A 20,414-nucleotide genomic window follows, 5' to 3' on the forward strand; every position below is an offset into this window, starting at 1 on the left:
GCTTCATCCTCTCAATCATTTCTATGAGGACAGTTACTTGCCTTTCCCTGGCTCGTGCTGGTAGCTACAACCACGACAATATAAACCTTCATGTAGCTAAAAGCTTAGATAGAGAGAAATAGATTATAATCAAGTAAAAAAATAAAAAGTAAACTAATTACAGAGACTGATAAGTGCTAGAAAAAGGAATAAAGGGGGTACTAGCATAGGGAGTAAAAGGAAAGACCTACTTGCATGCAGTGGTCAAACTTCTCAGATCTTTAAACGTTTCCCTATCTTGTACTAATCTTCCATTCCGGTCTCTAGACATTTTCAAACAGCAGCCAGTTCTGGTCCAAATGCACCTCTCATTGCATATTGTTTGGCCAACATAATATTATTTCTAAAGTAATTCAAAAGTTAGTCTAATTGTTTAATTTTAACAAAACTGTTTACAAAAGTACTATAAATATATATGCTCTATACATTTACCTACTACCAAGTCAACATGCAGGATAAATCAAGAATTTTCAGGCAGCTCTGTCAGAGTGCCCAGGTCTCATACCTGCCCTTTTCTGACACTTCCTCTTTGCCTAACTTCAAAGCAGTGAACATGGGAGAATCATCTACATTTTTATAGTCAATCTATAAATCTGACCTATGGTATGAGGATAAGCAAAATGTGGAATATTTTTCTGACACTTTTAAATGTTAAGGGAAAGGACATATAAAAAATGTAAAACTTACCCCACCTGTCAATCTGCATTATTGACTACTTTTGACTTATTAAAATATGAAACATTCTTCCCTGCACCAAAAAAAAAATAATAATAATTCAAATGAGCCATGGCTTTCAGGTTTGTCCCAGTCCCCACCTCTCCCTATTGCTTCTACTCAGCCTGGATTACACACTTCAGTAATCTGCCTTATTGGCCCTTACCAGCATTTTGAGTTTGAAACTCTTGAATAATTCTTTAAAATATTGAGGCAATAGATTAGATCTCCCTCCACCCCACCCCCCACAATTTGATAAATTCACGTTTATTTGGCCAATACTCCTCTTCTTCTAAATGTTAAACTGGAAATTAAGTTAAAAATCACGTGTGAATGTGAGTTTATGCTCTTGATTGTGTATAAAAGAAAGCACATTGTTGACTGTTTGCAAGATAAAAGAATTTAAGTTTGCCAATTCTTCAAGTAATAGCTCTGGACTCACTAAAGACTTCAGCCAGTCAATGAAGAAACCTAATGGAGACCTCAGACTGAAAACAGAGGTGGCTACGCAGAAACATCTCTCATCTTTGAAACACTCACACTTAGAAGACCAAGAGTGCTAAAATCTATCTAGCAATACTTAACCAGCCATGAAGTGGTGACAGTCTACTTAGAGAGCTTGGAAATAACTAAGCAAACACACAAGACATTCCAGACATGCTAGAAGATTAGGTTACTAAGCATCAGAGTTTGTAAAAGGTCATGACTGCCTAAAATGGCGCATTCAGAGTAATTACACTCAAGTCATCACTTTATGAAACCCTGAAATTACAAGTCAGGTAAATGAGGAGAGGGATTCCTTGACAAATGGTTCCTTCCAGGGTCACAGAAGGGCAGACCATGTATTTACTGACATAGCAAGGTCCTGAGTCCCTTCAAATATGTATGTTTCTATGGGATTTATCGCACACTTTATTCCAGAAGGATTTATAAATAGCCTATAACAATCCCTAAAATACAGTCAGATGATAAAATATAAAGAACTTCTTTCCTCTCAAATCAGAGAGAACCTGGCCAGGTTAGAATGTCAGTTTTCTATTTTGCTAATATTAATACCTCCCAAGTCTCCTTTTTCCTTCTATATAAAGAGTGAAACGATTTTGCCTACTTCAAGGGGTGGTTGTGGGATTAAATGATACAATCCCCATAAGGTATGTAGCACACTGATTACAATAATAGCTAGTTTTGTTATCAGATTAGAATTCTTAAAAAATTAGACACATGATATCATTATATAAAATGATAGTGTTAGAAACCATGGCCAAATGAGGATCAGAAAGAAGTCAGTCCAGAAATCTCAAAACAAAATGTTTATCAGATTCCTCTCATGCTGGTGGAATTACAGATGTGTTGTTTTATTTATCTGCCTTGATGCTGAATTGCTTTAATATTACTTATATTATCAGCTAAAACAATAAAGCAGTTTCCATTTGGGGTGAAGAAACTTAAACCAAGTTCAGGCATGTCTGAAATTATACACCAAGGGTCAAACTGGATTCTACTTCCAAACACTAATTACATACACCCTCAGAGGAAACAGACCCAGAACCATGAGTGCACTTGTAAATTACCCATTTAAGCTTACACATTGAAGGGCTACATGAGCTCAGAGGCACCAGGAAAGCAGAAGGTGTTGGTGAACAAGTAGGCAAGCTCACATTTAGTCTTGGCACTTGGGTCCCTAACCTCCCACACATTACATTATAAGCAAAGCTCTTTCGAGACCACCCACAGTTACCTACTACCAAGTCAACATACAGGATAAATCAAGAATTTTCAGGCAGTTCTGTCAGAGTTCCCACGTCTCATGCCTGCCCTTTTCTGACACTTCCTCTTTGCCTAACTTCAAAGCAGTGAACATGGGAGAATCATCTACATTTTTATAGTCAATCTATAAATCTGACCACTTTTGTTCCCCTGCAGACCAACAAAATGTGGGGTCATTTATAAATGGAGTACTTTATTAAACTCATAAAGATATCTTAGAACAAACACCATCTTTCCAAGTACAAGGAATAAATTAATTTTAAGAATGTGCCAGACACTGCTAGGCCCTATGGCTATCATGCAAAACACACAGTCCTCCCCCAGATGGACTGTGGAGTACAGAGCGGCAAGAGCATGAAGAATACAGAACTCCTATAGACACTCATGCCCATGTAATCATAGACACAGGGCTCAGAGCACATACGTGGTGGTAATGACAATGCACTTGTATCTCCAACTGCAGAGAGCATAGCTCAGTGACAGCCCGAGCTGCCGCTCCTCCTAGTCCTTCAGGCTCCCTCCAGCCCATAGCTGAGCACAGAGGGACCCACTGTGTGAAAGGCCAGACTTCTCTGATGGGCAACTTGCACTTGAGGATACCTCGTTGGCCTCACTAAAGTGTTCTTGGAGATCACGAGTCTGAAACACTTCCTGCACCTTCACCATCCTTCCCCTTCACCTTTCACAGGGTTCAGACCTGCATTGTGGTCTGAAGGCCCTGCCTGTCTACTCCTGTTCCTCCCACTCCTGGCCTTGAAAGTGCATAAGCATTTCCCCTAACAAATCCCTTGCACTTCTAATCCCTTGGCATCTGCTTTTCAGAGGACCTGGACTAATACAGAATATAAGAGAGGAAAACAACCTTGTTTGAGGCGTCAGGAGGACTTTTGGGAGGAGGTGTTAACAAAGCTGAGAGATGAGTACAAGTAGAAGGCAATGAGGCCAAGAGTGAGAGAAGAACATTCAAGGTACATACCAGCACGTGCAAAGATCCTCCGGTCACAGGACAGGGTGTGTCCAGCTGGAGAGAAAAGAAGAAAAAAGAAGAGAGCTTTAGGTAATTGTCCTAGAATAGAAAGGAGAGACAGAGAGAGAGAAGAAAAAGAAGGAAAAGGAAAAGGAGAAGGAGAAAGAAAAGAGGAAGAGGAAGAGGAGAAAGAAGGAAGAGGAGGAGGAGGAGGAGGAGAAGAGCTTTAGGTAACTTTCCTAGGATAGAAAGGAGAGAGAGAAAGAGAAGAAGGAGGAGGAGGAGGAGGAGGAGGAAGAGGAGGAAGAAGAGGAGGAGGAGGAGGAAGGAGAGGAAGGGAGGGGAGGGGACAGGAAGAGAGGGGAGGAAGAAGAGAGGATGGGATGGAAGAGAAGAGGAGGGAAGAAGGTCCAGAGATAGGCAAGACCAGTTAAAAGGAAAAATTAAAATATCCATTTCTACTAACCATAGTGAGGCATTCTATGGTGCTTGAATTAAGAGAAAATGTTCCAAGTAGCCCCGGATCCCATTTAATTTTTCATAAGAATTTATTTACTCATTTAGTTTAATGTTTTTTATTTAAAAAAAGGACACAAAAAAGAAGAAATCCAACACTGCATAATTCCTTGGGTCAATATAACAGTTTTGGTAAAGCTAAAGTATTAATATAGTGCAGACTAAGCAGCTTAGACAAGTTGACTCCAAAACACAATCGTTTAATTAAGATAAACATGTGTTTCTCTTTTATGTAATGGTCTAAATAGAAGCAGGTAGACTAAGGCAGGTAGAGAGTTCTGATCTGTAGGACCACACAGAGATCCATGATAGTGGGTTGACTCTGCCATCTTTCACACATGGCTTCCAACATGGCTGCTGCAGATGTTTCCATTTTTCCAATTCTCTACCAGTGAGTGGGACTGGGGGAAGAAGGGAAGAGAACCTTCTATCAGCCTAAACTGAGGTGTATGGACAAATCTGCCTGAAAAGTAGTCTGGGGAAAGTAGTCTTTAGTTAGTTGGGCACCTACATGCCCAGATAAAACATGGAGGAGTGATCTGTTATTAAAGGGACAAAAGGTATAATGGGTCAAAGAAGAAATCACAAAAGAAATTAAGAAAATACATTGAGATATATGAAAACAAAGCACAACATACCGAAACTTATGGAATGCAGTTAAAACATTAAGAGGGAAATTTATAGTTATAAAAACTTATATTTTAAAAAAGAAGAAAGATCTCAAATCAAAACCTTAAGTTTATACTTCAAGGAACAGAAAAAGAAGGACAAAGTAAACCCATAATAACAAACAGAAGGAAAGCAATAATAAAGATTGGAGCAAAGATAACTAAACTAGAAAACATCAGGAAAAAAAAATCAATGAAACTTAAGACTTGGGTTTTTGAAAGATCAAACAAATTGTCAAATCTTTAGCTAGATTAACCAAAAAAGGAGATGAGATTAAAATAATTAAAATCAGAAATGAAAGAGGAGGCAATACAATTGATGCCACAGAAATAAAAAGGATTATAAGAGACTACTATGAACAATTAACTGTATGCCAACAAATTGGATAACCTAGAAGAAATGAATGAATTTCTAGAATCACAAAACCTACCAAGACTGAATCATAAAGAAATAGAAAATCTGAACAGACCAATAAATAGTAAGGATATTGAATCAGTAATCAAAAACCTCACAACAAAGAAAGGCCCAGGACCAGATAGTTTCACTGGAGATAATTCTGCCAAACATTTAAAGAACAATTAACACCAATTCTCACCAAAACTCCTCCAAAACAATTAAAGAGGGGGAGAACACTTCTAAACTCATTCTACAAGGCCACCATTACGCTGATAGTAAAGCCAGATGAAGACACTACAAAAAAACTATGGACTAATATCCCTGATGAATATTGATGCAAAAACCTCAACAAAATACTAGCAAACCAAATCCAACAGCACATTAAAAGTATTATTCCACCATGACCAAGTAAGATTTATTCCTAGAAAGCAAGGAAGTTTCAGCATGTGAAAATCAATCAAAATAATACACCACATTAAGAGGATGAAGGACAAAAAACACTCAATCAATGCAGAAAAAGCAATTTACAAGATCCAACACACTTTCATGATAAAAAACATTCAACAAACTAGAAATACAAAGAGACTACCTCAACATAATAAAGCCATATATGAAAAGCCCACTGCTAACATCATACTCAATGGTGAAAGATAAAGCATTTTCTCTAAGATTAGGAACAAAACAAGGATACTCGTTTTTGCCACTTCTAGTGAATATAGTATTATAACTCCTAGCCATAGCAATTAGGCAAGAAAAAGAAATAAAAGATGTCCAAATTGAAAAGGAAAAAGTAAAATGATCTCTGTTCACAGATAATCTTGTACACAGAAAACTTTAAAGATTATAAACATAGATACAAATGCACAATTATTAGAACTAGAAATAAATGTAGCAAAGTTTCAGGATACAAAATCAACACAAAAAAAATCAGTTACATTTCCATACACTAACAATGAACAATCCAAAAGGGAAATTAAGAAAACAAAACAATTGCATTTACAATATCATAAAAAAGAAAAATACTTAAGAATAAACTTAGCCTAAGAGGTGAGGAACTTATACATTGAAAACTTCACAATATTGCAGGAAGAAATGAAAACACACAAATTAATGGAAAGACATCCTGTGTTCATGGATTTGAAGACTTAATGTTGTTAGGATGTCAAAATTACCTAAAACAATTTACAGATTCAACATCATCCCTAACAAAATCCCAATGGAAATTTTTGCAGAAATAAGAAAATTCATCCTAAAATTCATGTAAAATATCAAGGGACTTCAAATAGCCAAAATAAATAATAATAATAATAATAATAATAATAATAATCTGAAATAGAAGAACAAAGTTGGAGAATGCTCATTTCCTGATTTCATGACATATTACAAAGCTACAGTAATCAAAACATTGTGGTACTAGCATAAAGGCAGAAATATAGACTAATAAAATAGGAGAGAGCACAGAAATAGCCCTTGATATATGCCAAGACCACTCAGTTGGGAAAGGAGAGTCTCTTTGACAAATGATGTTGGGAAAACTGGTTATACATATGGAAAAGAATGCAGTTGAGCGGTTAATCTTACACTATATGTCAAAAAAGAAAAATCCCTCAAAATAAATTAAAGAGCTAAACATAAGAACACAAATTATAAAATTCCTAGATCAAAACATACGGTAAATGCTTCATGACACTGGACTTGACAATGATTTCTTGGATGTGACACCAAAAGCACAGGCAACAAAAGCAAAAAAGAAATGGGACTACATAAAACTTAAAAATTTTTGGTGGTCAAAGGACACAATCAAAACAGTGAATAGGCAACCTATGGAATGGGAAAAATACTTGTAAATCACAAATCTGATAAGGGGTTAATGTCTAGAATATGCAAAGATTTCCTACCACCTAACGACAAAAAATCAAACAAGGTGATATAAAAATGGGCGAAGCATTTAAATAGACATTTTTCCAAATATAATACACAAGTGGCCAACAAACACATGAAAAGATGCTTAACATCATTAATCATCAGAATAATGCAGATCAAAACCACAATGAAGTATCACTTTACATTCAATAGGATGGCTAGCACAAAACAAAACAAAACAAAACAAAACAAAACAAAACAAAACAAAACAAAACAATAAAACAGAAAATAACAAGTGTTGGCGAGCATGCGGAGAAATTAGAACCCTTGTGCTCTGCTGGTGGGATTGTAAAATAGTGCACCTGCTGTGGAAAACAGTATGGCAGGTCCTTAAAAAAAATAAAAATAAAACTACCAGCAATCCCCCATCGTATCCAGCAATCCCCTCTCTGGGTGTATATCCAAAAAAACTGAAAGCAGAGTCTTGAAGACATATTTTCACACCCATGTGCATAGCAACACTATTCACAATAGCCAAAAGGTGCAAACAACCCTAATATTCATCGACACAAATGGATAAACAAAATATGGTATATATGTATAATGGAATATTATTCAATCTTTAAAAGGAAGAAAATACTGTCATATGCTAAAACATGGATGAACTTTGAGGATATTACGCTAAATGAAATAAGCTAGTCACAAAAAGATAAATTCTATATCATTTCACTTACTTATGTAGTGTAGTCAAATTAATATAACAGAAAGTAGAATGGTGGTTGCCAGAGACTGAGAGAAGCGGGAATAGAGAGTTGTTGTTAAACAGGTATAGACTTTAGTTTTGCAAGATGGAAAAGTTCTGGAGATGGGTTGCACAACGATGTAAATAGACTCTTGAACAATATAGGTTTGAACTACACAGGTCTACATATACGTGGATTTTTGTCCCAATAAATATAGAATCAACCCTTATATCCCTGGGTTTCACATCTGTGGATGCAGAGAACCGGCTGTATGCATTGTTCACATACGGGACTTGAGCATCTGTGGATTTTGGTATCTGTGGCAGGTCCAGGATCCAATCCGCATCCATACCAGGGGATGACAGAGTTTTGGGGGAGTTAAAAGTTATACATGGATTTTCAACTGCACTGAATTGGTGCCTCTAACCCTTGCATTGTTCACGGGTCAAACATACCTTACTAAACCATACACTTAAAAATGGTTAACATGGTGAACTTTATGTTATGCATTTTTTACCACAATTTTTTAAAAAGGCTATGAGGAAAACCATAGCATAGTATCACAATGAGGACATTAACATTAATCTCACTCAATTATTTATTGACCAATCTTTTTCATATTTCCCTAGTTTATCTGTAGTGAGTGTGTGTGTGTGTGTGTAAAATTAAAGTATTAACAGCTTCATTCAAATAAAAGGACAAGAGGGAGATTATATTTTATCCCATTTTATCCACAGTTAGTAGGGCATAGTGACACTTTCTTCATTTATTCCTTATTTATTTATTATGTGCCCACTCCAAGTCAGACATGGTTCAAGGCAATGGGGATACAACAGAAAACATAACACAGTCCCTGACCTTGGGAATCTTATAATCTACTGTGAAGACAGACAATTACAATTCAATAAGATACGTGAAGTCAGCAAAGTGCAAGGGCTGTGGAATCATACAGAAGTACCGTGTTTCCCCGAAAATAAAACCTAGCCAGACAATCAGCTCTAATGCATCTTTTGGAGCAAAAATTAAATATTCTATTATATTATATAAGACCCGATCTTGTATTATAGTAAAATAAGGCCGGGTCTTATACTAATTTTTGCTCCAAAAGACACATTAGAGCTGATTGTCCAGCCAGGTCTCATTTTCAGGGAAACACGGTATTATTCATCCCAGGCATGGGAGAGAGGAATGGTCAGGGATTGCTTTCTGGAATAAGTGCTGCCTAAACTATGACATGAGAGAGAAAGACAGGCAAGGGCCTTGCAGGCAAATGTCTGGAAGCAAGAAAGTGCAAGATGCCTTCTGGAGAATTTGAAATAGTTCAAATTTGAAATAGTTCAAAAAACAGTGAGAGTTTAGTGTGAGATGGGGTGTGCTGAGAAATATCACTGCAGAAGTGTCTGATTACAAAATGCTTTCACTATGTTAAGTTTACCAATTCCTTGGAGCAGGGGCTTGTGTCTGCCCTAGGAAGGTACTGCCCTTAAGCAGCAAGCTATAAACTTGACATTCATTATCCCATTTTATCCACCTCACTACAATCCACTGAGGAAACTATCCTCTTCATTTTACAGATGAAGAAACTGCAGATAATCACATTTATAGACCAAGGACACACAGAAGTTTATAAGTAACAGAGCTAGGGTATGAACCCCCGTTTTTCAGATTCCAAAGTCCATAGTAATAACCACTACACAACAGCAATAATAAGACTGGCTTCAGGCTTTGCATCTCTGAAATCAGGCAGCTAGACTTTGAGTTCTGATTACAACTCTTATTAGCTTTGTGACCTTAGGCAAGTTACTTTGTGAGCTTCAAAAAAATGTTTTCAATATGATAAGTACAATCCAGGAAAATACAGGCACTGTAGGATTTTAACTTTTGAACTTCATTTGTAAAAATGTGGATGATAATAATAATAACTAAAACATAATAAGCACTCTAAAATTATTAGCTCTTATTATAAGTATTCTATATTTCTCCACAATCGAAATATATCAGAGAAAAGCCACTAGAAAGAAAAAGGCAAAAGAGGCTGAGTATAAGTTGTATAGGCTCCTATAAAAACAGTGCTCTGAAAGAGTGTTGGGGAGTTAGTTCCATCACTAACTTGGTGACCAATCACTCGGGGTCTATATTTAATTTTTCATAAATGAGGCTACCAATATCTGAGTAACTAAACTGTAAAAGATAAAGCACAGCTTACATGCTTCATATTATTATTAAAATGTCATGTGAATCCAGTCATTTGACATGTTTTTATGAAATGTCTACTGGCACTGTGCTATGTCTAATTATGAAATAGTCCTGGCACTGTACTAGGGCTATGATGGCTCTTAAAATTGTAGGTAAAATATTATGTACTTATTCATGTTTGTAGTTTTCTTGAACTGGCACCAAAATTTTATCAGATCTTTCAAAGTATGCATGCCACAAAAATTATTAAGAAGTACTCTGTCAGATACTATGTACTAAAAAAGTAAGATTTCCCAGTCAAGATGGCAAAGTAGGTAAATGCTGTGCTTACCTCCTCCAAAGACCACATCAATTACAACTAAATAACAGAACAACCATCATTGAGAATCACCTGAAGTCTAGCTGAACTGAAGTCCTACAACTACGGACATACAGAAGATGCCACCTCGAGACTGGTAGGAAGGGCAGAGGCACGGAATGGGATTGGTTCCAAACCTGCTTGTGACCATTAAAACTTGGGAGGGATATCTCGGCTGCAGAGGTTCCCCCCAAGAGGAGCAAGGAGGGTCCCAACTCCATATCAGGCTCCCCAGCCCAGGGTTCCAATGCAGGGGAGAGAAGTCCCCATAACTTCTGGCTGTGAAAACCAGTGGAGATTGTGACTGAGTGAGACAGAGAGCGGCTGCACTCCCAGGAGCTCTTATTAAAGAGCCTACGCCCACAATTGCTTGCTGAAGGACTCACCTGCTCTGAGCTCCAGCACTGGGGCAGCAGCTCCAAAGGTGCCAGAGACATAGGGGGTGAGGTTGGGGGGGGACTTAATTGTCTAATTTAAGGGTAAGGGCTGCATTATCTGTCCTTCAATTCTAAATGATAGCTTTGCTGGGTAGAGTACTCTTGGTTGTAGGTCCTTGCTTTTCATCACTTTGAATATTTCCTGCCAATCCCTTCTGGCCTGCGCATTGTTGTTGAGAAATTAGCTGACAGTCTTATGGGAGTTCCCTTGTAGGTAACTAACTCCTTTTCTCTTGGTGCTTTTAGGATTCTCTTTTTGTCTTTAACCTTTGGCATTTTAACTCTGATGTTTCTTGGTGTGGGCCTGTTTGGGTTTATCTTTTTTTGGACTCTCTGTGCTTCTTGGGCTTGTATATCTATTTTCTTTGCCAGGTGAGGGAAGTTTTCAGTCGTTATTTCTTCAAATATGTTTTCAATTATTTGCTCTCTTTCTTCTCCTTCTGACACTCCTATAATGCTAATGTTTAAATGCCTGATGTTGTCCCAGAGGCCCCTTAAACCATTCTCATTTTTTTGGATTCTTTTTTCTTTTTGTTGTTCTGATTGGGTATTTTCTGCTACATTATCTTCAGAATTGCTGATTCGGTCTTCTGCTTCATTTAATCTACTGCTGATTCCCTCTAATATATTTTTTTATTAGTTTCAGGTATACAAAGCAATGTAATATTTAGACACTTAAACCCTTCATAAAGTGATCCTGCCCCCCCCAAGCTACTACACCTCTGACATCTTATATAGCTGTTACAGTACCATTGACTATCTTCCCTATGTTGTACTCCATATCCCATGACTATATATACCTATATATTTAGTTATAATTGACATTCAATATTATTCTACTTCAGCTCTTCAGGTGTATAGTGCATTGGTCAGGCATCTACACACAGTCTATGACGTGATCCCCCTGATAAGTCCAGTGCCCATCTGGCACCTTACATGATCTTTACAACATTGTTGATTATATTCCCCATACTGTATTAACTATCAACTTATGTTTTTTAATGCCTTCACCTTTTTCACCCTGACCCCAACCCCATTCCCGTCTATCACCCTGATAGACCTAGTACCTATCTGGCACCATACCTAGTTATTACAATTATTGTCGACTATATTCCTTATGCTATAACCTACATCCCCGTGACTACTGTATAACACCCAATTTGTTCTTCTTAATTCCTTTTCCTTTCATCCATCTTTAACCCTCTCCCATCTTAAAGAAGTCCCTCGAAGAGTCCCTGTAATACTGGTTTGGTGGTGATGAACTCCTTCAGCTTTTTCTTGTCTGGGTAGCTCCTTATTTGTCTTTCAATTCTAAGTGACAGCTTTGCTGGGTAGAGCAATCTTGGTTGTATGTCATTGCTTTTCATCACTTGGAATATTTCCTGCCACTCCCTTCTTGCCTGCAAAGTTTCTGTTGAGACATAAGCTGATAATCTTATGGGGGCTCCCTTGTAGGTAACTAACTGCCTTTCTCTTGCTGCTTTTAAGATTCTCTCTTTGTATTTAACCTTTGGCATTTTAATTATGATGTGTCTTGGTGTTGGCGTCTTTGGGTTTATCTTGTTTGGGACTTTGTGCTTCCTGGGCTTGTATGTCCATTTCCTTCACCAGGTTAGGGAAGTTTTCTGTCATTATTTCTTTAAATAGGTTTTCAGTTCCTTGCTCTGTCTCTTCTCCTTCTTGTACCCCTATAATGTGAATGTCCGTATGCTTGATATTGTCCCAGAGACCCCTTAAACTCTCCTTAATTTTTTGGATTCTTTTTTCTTTTTGCTGTTCTGGTTGGGTGTTTTCTGCTACCTTATCTTCTCTATTGCTGGTTGGATCCTCTGCTTCATCTAATCTACTGTTGATTCCCTGTAATATATTCTTCATTTCCGTTATTGTAGCCTTTATTTCTGACTGGTTCTTTTTTATGGTTTCCATCTCCATTTTTATGAGATCATTGAGCATTCTTATAACCAGTGTTTGGAACTCTGCGTCTGATAGATTGCTTATCTCCGTTTCCCTTAGTTCTTTTTCTGGAGCTTTGTTCTGTTCTTTCATTTGGAGCATGTTTCTTTGTCTCCACATTTTGGCTGCCTCCCTATGTTTGTTTCTATGTAATACTTAGGGCTGATATGTCTTCTGGTCTTAGTAGAGTGGCCTTATGTAGTAGGTGTGGATTTCAGTCTCACAGTTTTTCTGGTCACCTGAGCCACGCACTCCAGATGCATCCCTTGTGTGGGTTGTGTGTGCCCTCCTTCTGTAGTTGAGTGTTCGTTGATAATTGCACATCAGTGTGAGGGACTGACACTTGGACTCACTGGTTGTAAGGACTGGCCTTGACTTCAGTGGACGGGTTGTTGTTCAGGGGCTGATCCTACAGAGCAGGATCTGCCTCAGCAGGACTCTGGTGCCTGCCCAATCTGCCCCTTGGGTGTGTCATACTTGGAGATGGCTAGGTGATGCTCCAGCTCATTTTGAAGCTGGCCACTGGAGACACCAGCCCCAGGAACACTTTGGAGTGGATCCGCTGTAGATTTACTTCAGCTACAGCCTGCGCCCCACCTGGGGCCACCTAGTGGGAGCCAGAAAGAAATCCGCAGATGGCTGCCGCCCATGCTGTGCTTGGAAGTGTCTTGAGAGGCCAAACTGTGAACCAAGACAAGCTACCACTAGTACCAGCTTAGGGCTGCTCAGCCAGAGGTATAGGACATGCTCAAGCCAGATGCTGCTTGTTTGGGTTCCGTGAAACTTTGAGAGATCCTAGGAACATGCAGCTTGAGCCAAGGCAAGCAGTCTTCATGAAAAAACCACTGAAAGCAGTGTGCATATGCCCAAAAGTTGGGCAGGGCCAGGTCTCAATCACCAGGGCAGGGTGAACAAACAGCATAGACTCAGAAATGGTGGCCACCTGTGTTCGCACGCCAGGAAGGGGGAGGGCTCAACAAAGAAACAGTGGCCTCTGCCAGCTCCCTGTCCAGGAGAAAGCCGCCTCTCCAGCCCTCATCCCAAGCCAGACAACTCAACTCCCCACCGTTTGTCCCTGCTGTCTTTCCAGCTGCTGGAGCTCAGAGCAAGTGATTCCATTAGTGGCTAAGTCCACATGTGGTCCCTTAAGAGGAGTGGCTGTGAGTGCAGCCGCACTGTCTCAGTCAGTCACAATCTCAGCTGGTTTTCACAACGAAAGATTATGGGGACTTCTCTCCCCAGCACTGGAACCCTGGGCTGGGGTGGGGCTGGTATCTCTCGCTCCTTTAGGGGATGAGGGGGATCCCCACAGCCAAAATATCCCTTCTGATCTTTAATGGTCACACGTGGGTGTGGGACCAGCCCGTGCCGCGTCTCTGACCTTCCTACCAGTCTGGAGGAGGCTTCTTCTGCACGTCCTTAGTTGAAAGGCTTCAGGTCAGCTTGATTTTAGGCGATTCTCAATAATGGTTGTTTTGTAGATTAGTTGTAATTTTGATGCGGTTGTGAGAGAAGGTAAACACAGCATTTACCTACTGCACCATCTTGGTTGTCCCTCTCTAAAGAATTCTTCATTTCAGTTATTGTATTCTTCATTTCTGACTGGTTAATTTTTATGTTTTCTCTCTCCATTTTTATGTTTCCTATCTCTTTGTTGAAGTTCTCCCTGAGATCATTGAGCATTTTTATAATCAGTGTTTGGATCTCTGCATCTGATAGATTGCCTGTCTCTTTTTTTTTTAGTTCTTTTACTGGAGCTTTGTTCTTTTATCTGGGACATGTTTCTTTGTGTCCCCATTTTGGCTGCCTCCCTGTGTTTGTTTCTGTGTATGGCTGCTATGTTTCCCAGTCTTAGCAGAGTGACCTTATAAAGCAGGTGTGCTGTGGGGCTCAGTGGCACAGTCTCCCTAGTCACCACATATGTCCCTTTTGTCAGTTGTGTGTGCCCTCCTGTTGTAGTTGAGAGTTGATTGCTGTTTGCACATCAGTTGAGGAGATTGACCCTCAGGCTGTTCGGTTGTAAGGACTGGCTGTAACTTCAGTGGAGGAGATGTGTTCAGGGGCTGACCCTATAGAGCAAGATTCGCTGTAGCAGCGCTCTGGTGCCTGCCCAGTCTGCTCTGAGTGTGTCATCCTTGGAGGTGACCAGGTGATGCTCTGGCTGGGTCCAAAACTGGCCACTAGGCATGCCCATTTTGGTGTCTCCTGGGAGGGCCACCCCATGCCAACATTAGCTGCAGCCTGTGCCCTCTCTTGGCTACCTGGTGTGAGCCACAAAGCAATTCACAGATGGGTGTCGCCTGCACTGAGCTTCAAGGTGCCTCGAGCGAGAGGCCAGTCTGTCAACCAAGGCCCCAGCTGTCACTAGTGCTAGGCTTAGAGCTGCTCAGCCACAGATACAGGACATGCTGAAACCAGATGCTGCTTGTTTGGGTTTTGTGAACCTTTGAGAGATTTCAGGAAAGTCTGCAGCATGAGCTAAGACATGTTTGTATGGAAAAGCCACTGGAAGTGCCTTGGGTGTGTCCAAAAGGTGGGTGGGCAGGGTCTCAGGGCGGGCCGATGATAGATGATAGGTGATAGCCCTTTTGATATAGGCTCAGATATAGCATCTGCCTGTGTCTGCACGCAGGGAGGGAGAGGGCTCAACAAAGAAACAGTGACTTACACCAGCTCCTCTCGGATGAAAGCTGCCCCTCTGGGTATTTATCCTAAGAAATGCAAAACACTACTTCAAAGGGATGTGTGTATCCATATATTCATTGCAGCATTGTTTACAATGGCCAAGATGTGGAGGCAGCATGGGTATCTGTCGATGGAAGAATGAATAAAGAGAAGGTGGTACATATATAGAATGGAATATTACTCAGCCAGGGAAGGGAATGGGTTCTTGCCATTTGCTGGGGCATGGATGGACCTGGAGGGTGTTGTGCTGAGTAGAGTATTTCAGATAGAGAAAGACAGATGCAATGTGATTTTGCTTATACGTGGGATCTAAAGAACAAAATAAACAAACAAAACAAAACAAAAACAGACTCATAGATAAGAGAACATTTTGATGGTTGCCAGATAAGAGGGGGCTGGGGGTGAGTGTAAAATGGGAAGGGATTAAGAAGTACAAATTGGTTGCTACAAAGCACATGGGAATGTAGGGTACAGCATAAGGAATATAGTCAATAATATTATAATAACTATGTAAGGTGTCAGATGGGTACTAGATTTATCAGAGTGATAGATGGGAGGGGCCTGGGGGGCAGGGTGAAAAAGGTGAAGAGATTAAAAAGTATAAATTGGTAGTTACAAAATAGTCATGTGGAGTAAACTAAAGCACAGTGAATATAGTCAATAATGTGGTAATAACTATGCATAGTGCCAGGTTGTTACTAAACTAATCAGGGAGAGCACCTCTTAAATTATATAAATGTCTAACCATTATGTAGTACTCCTGAAACTAATATAAAATAATACTGAATGTCAAAATAAATAAAGTTTAAAATAATTAAGAGGATGAAACAAAGAAAAATAAATATAAACAAACAAACAAACAAACAAGCAATCCCCGAGATCAGGAACAAGATAGAATGTCTGCTCTGATCTTTTCTATTCAATGTTGTGTAGGAGGTTCTAACCAGGGATACTAAGACACAAAAAAAGGCATTCAGACTGGAAAGGAAGAAGTAAAACTATCTCTATTTTTAAACGTCATTATCTTGTACATAGAAAATCCTAAGGAATGAAAAAAAAAGCTGTTAGAACTAATAAACAAATTCAGTGTGGTTGCAGAATACAAGATAAGATCAATCTACAAAAATTAGATATATTTTTATACACTAGCAATGAGTAATGCAAAAATTAAATTGGAAAAATAATTCTATTTATAATATCATCATAAAGAATAAAATTAAGGAATAAATTTAACAAAGTGTAAGAGTTGTACTCCGAAAACAACAAAACATTGTTGAAAGCAATTAATGAAGACCTGTGTAAATGGAATGACATCCTATGTTCATAGATTGGAAGACTTAATATTAAGATGGCAATACCTCCCCAAATTGATCTACAGATTCATTACAATCAATATCAGAAACCAGAGTCTCTTTTTACAGAAATGAAGCTCATCTTACCATTGATATGGAAAGTCAAGAGACCCAGAATAGCTAAAACAGTCTTGATAAAGAACAAGGTTGGAAAGCTCACACTTCCTAATTTCAAAACTCATTACAAAACTACAGTAGTCAAGATTATGTGGAACTGACATAAGCATAAACATATATAGCAATGGAATTGAAATAAACCAATATAGCTATAGTCAATTGATATTTGGCAAGGGTGTCAAGATAATTCAATGGAGAAAGAATAGTCTTTTCAACAAATGGTGTCAGGAAAACTGGATATTTGCATGCTAAAGAATGAATTGATAACATTATTTCATGTGATATACAACAATTACTCAAAGATCTAAAGGTAAGAGTTAAAAGTATGAAACTATTAAAAGAAAACATAGTGGTGTATCTTTGTGACCTTGAATTGATCCCTAATTTCTTAGATATGACATCTAAAGCCCAAACAACCAAAGAAAACATGGGTAAAACTGATTTCATCCAAATTAAAAACTTTGTGTTTCAAAAAACACTATCAAGAAAGTAAAAAAAAAAGAATAAAAACAATCCAATGACTGGGAGAAATACTGGAAAATCATATACCTCATAGGAGTCTAGTATCCAAAATAAATAAAGAACACTTACAGCTCATCATTAAAAAGACAAGTAACCCAATTAAAAATGGGCAAAGGATTTGAATTGACGTTTCTCCAAAGAAGATATACCAATGGGCAATAATCACATGAAAAGATGCTCAGCATCACTACTCATTAGGGAAACATAAATCAAAACCACAATGAGATCACACTTCACACACACTAAATGGCTACAATAAAATAGACAGAAAATAACAAGTGTTCATGGAAAATTTGGAACCCCCAGTGCTCTTGGGAACGTAAAATGGTTCAGTCACATTGGAAAACAGTCTAATAATTACTGAAGATGTTAAACACAGAGTTAATGTATGACCCAGTGATCCCACTCCTAGGTATACGAGTATACTCAAGAGATCTGGAAACACATATTCAAACAAAGACCTGTACATGGATGTTCAGAGCAGCTTATTCCTAGTTGTCAAAAAGTGGAAAAATCCAAATATCCATCAATGAATGAATGTGTAAACAAAATATGGTTTATCTACAAAATGGAATCTTATCCAGCCATAAAAAGGAATACTTTTTTTTTTTTAACTACTACATGTTACAACATGAATGAACCTTGAAAACATTAAGCTAAATGAAAGAAGCCAGACACACAGGGCTACATATCTTATGACACCATTTATATGGAATGTCCACAATAGGCAGATCTATAGAGACGGAAAGTAGATTAATTGCCAGGGCTGGAAGAAGAAAGATTGTGATGTGTACAAGTTTCCTTTCTGGGGTGATGTAAATGTTCTGGAATCAGACAGTAGTGATGATTGTCCAATGTTGTGAACATACTGAAAAATCAAACAAACAAAACAAAACACTGAATTGGATATTTTAAAAGGATTAAATTTATGGTATGTGATACAGAATCTTTTTTTTTTTAAATTTTGACTTATGCTGTAGATACTTAGACTATAGAGACTGTCTTCACATAGCTTTTATCCAGGAGCTGCCAACTCAAATATCTTTGAGAGCTAGGCAAGTTAGAAATTTGTTGTGGCTCTAGAGTAAAAAAATAAAAATAAAAAAATCAAGCGCTAAAGTGCTTGTATGATCTGGCATGACACCTACCTCTTAAAGCAATGCCTGGTTCAAAGAACACAGCCAATCAATATGTTTGCCAGTTGTATTTGGCCCTGAAGTTACCAATTTGCAACCTCTAAAATTATTTTGGGAGGAACTAATAAAATAAAATTGGGAAATGTTATTGCAGCAAACTATGAAAGGAAAAGAGAGGGAAACAAAGGTCATCTAACTTTTAAAAGGTGAGGCTTAAATTCACCTAGAGTAGCTGGAAAAAAGAAATGATCATCTGAGTGAAATATAATTTTTTAAACATTATTTTCTTCTAGAATAGTTTAGCATTACAGAAAAAAATATGAATATAGTACAGAGTTCCCATATACCCCATACCAAATGTCCCTATTAGCTTCTTATATTATTATTATGGTACATTGTTATAATTAATGAACCAATATTGATACATAATTTTTATTAACAAAGCCCATACTTTATTCACATTTTCTTAGTTTTTACCTAATGTCCATTTTCTGTTTAGTTTTCCATCTGGGATGCCACTTTACATTTAGTTGTCATGTTCCCTTAGACTCCTCTTGGCTGTAACAGTTTCTCAGACTTTCCTTGTGTTGATGACCTTGACAGTATTGAGTACTGGACAGGCATTTGGTACATTGTTCCTCAATTGATGTTTGTCTGATGTTTTTATCATGACTAGACTGGGGTTGTATTGGAAGGAAGACCACAGAGACAAAATGTCATTATTATCACATCATATCAAGGGTTCATACTATCAAAAAACCTTATTACTATTGGTGTTGACCTTTATTATCTAGCTGAGGTAATGTTGCTCCACTGTAGTTACTCTCTTCCTCTCCTTTCCCTACTATACTCTTAAGAAAAAAGGTCACTGTGTGCAGCCAACCCTTAAAAAGTGGGGAGTTATGCTCGCTCTTTGAGGGTGGAGTATCTATGAATTATTTAGAATTTTTTGCAAGGGAGATTTATCAATTCTCCCCTATTTATTTACTTAGTCATTTATTCCTATCAGTTTGGACTCACGGGTATTTCATTTTTTCCAGCTTTATTGAGCTATAACTGACATATAACATTGTGTAAATTTAATTGACATATAACATTGTACAAATGGGATGATTTGATACACTTATGTATTGCAAAATAATTACCACAGGAGGGTTAGTTAACACCTCCATTATCTCACATAATTACCATTTCTTTTTTGTGGTTAGAAAATTTTTCACTTTCTTTCATGTATATAAAACACTATTGTTAACTATAATCACCATGCTGTATCTTAGATCCTCAGAACTTACTCATCTTATAACTGGAAAGCATGCCCTTTGACCAACATCTCCCTATTTCCACTACCCACCTTCAGCCCTTGGCAACCACCATTCTACTCTATGTTTCTATAATTTGGGCTTCTTTCGATTCCACATATAAGTGATATACTACAGTATTTGTCTTTCTTTGTCTGACTTATGTCACTTAGCATGATGCCCTCAAGACACATCCTGTTGTCACAACAAATGTCACAATGTTCTTCTTTCTCATGGCTGAATAATATTCACATATGTTTTCTTCTTTATCCATTCATCTATTGATGGACACTTAGGTTGTTTCCATATCTTAGCTATTGTAAATAGTACTTAAATAAACATTGGAATGCAGTTATCTCTTCGAGAACCTGATTTCATTTCCTTTGGATGTATACCCAGATTTGAAATTGCTGGATTTTATGGTAGTTCTATTATTAAATTTGTGACGAACTTTCACACTGTTTTACATAGTGGCTGTACCAATTCACATTCCCACCTAACAGTGCACTTAAGTGTTCCCTTTTCTCCATATCCTTGCCAATCTCTTGTCTTTTTGATAACAGCCATTACAGCTGTAAGGTGATGTCTCACTGTGGTTTTGATTTGCATTTCCCTAATGACTAATGATGCTGAGCATCTTTTCACGTACCTGTTCACCATCTGTATGTGTTCTTTGGAAAAATGTC

General features: G+C 38.1%; 1 protein-coding gene across 4 annotated transcripts in view; it reads right to left on the minus strand.

Annotated features, from left to right (window-relative positions):
* Positions 1–20,414, minus strand: part of FRMD4B (FERM domain containing 4B) — a 375,301-nt gene that overhangs the window by 323,498 nt on the left and 31,389 nt on the right. For 3 of the 4 annotated variants that reach the window (XM_019711732.2, XM_074313267.1, XM_074313265.1), the window contains exon 2: positions 3,497–3,541. The exons of the other annotated variant lie outside the window; for it this stretch is intronic. The gene's annotated coding sequence lies outside the window, so the exon portion shown is untranslated. The remainder of the gene's footprint in view (positions 1–3,496; positions 3,542–20,414) is intronic. 4 annotated transcript variants of the gene reach the window in all.

This window comes from Rhinolophus sinicus, linkage group LG10, assembly GCF_036562045.2.
Source record: "Rhinolophus sinicus isolate RSC01 linkage group LG10, ASM3656204v1, whole genome shotgun sequence".
Lineage (NCBI taxonomy): Eukaryota > Metazoa > Chordata > Mammalia > Chiroptera > Rhinolophidae > Rhinolophus > Rhinolophus sinicus.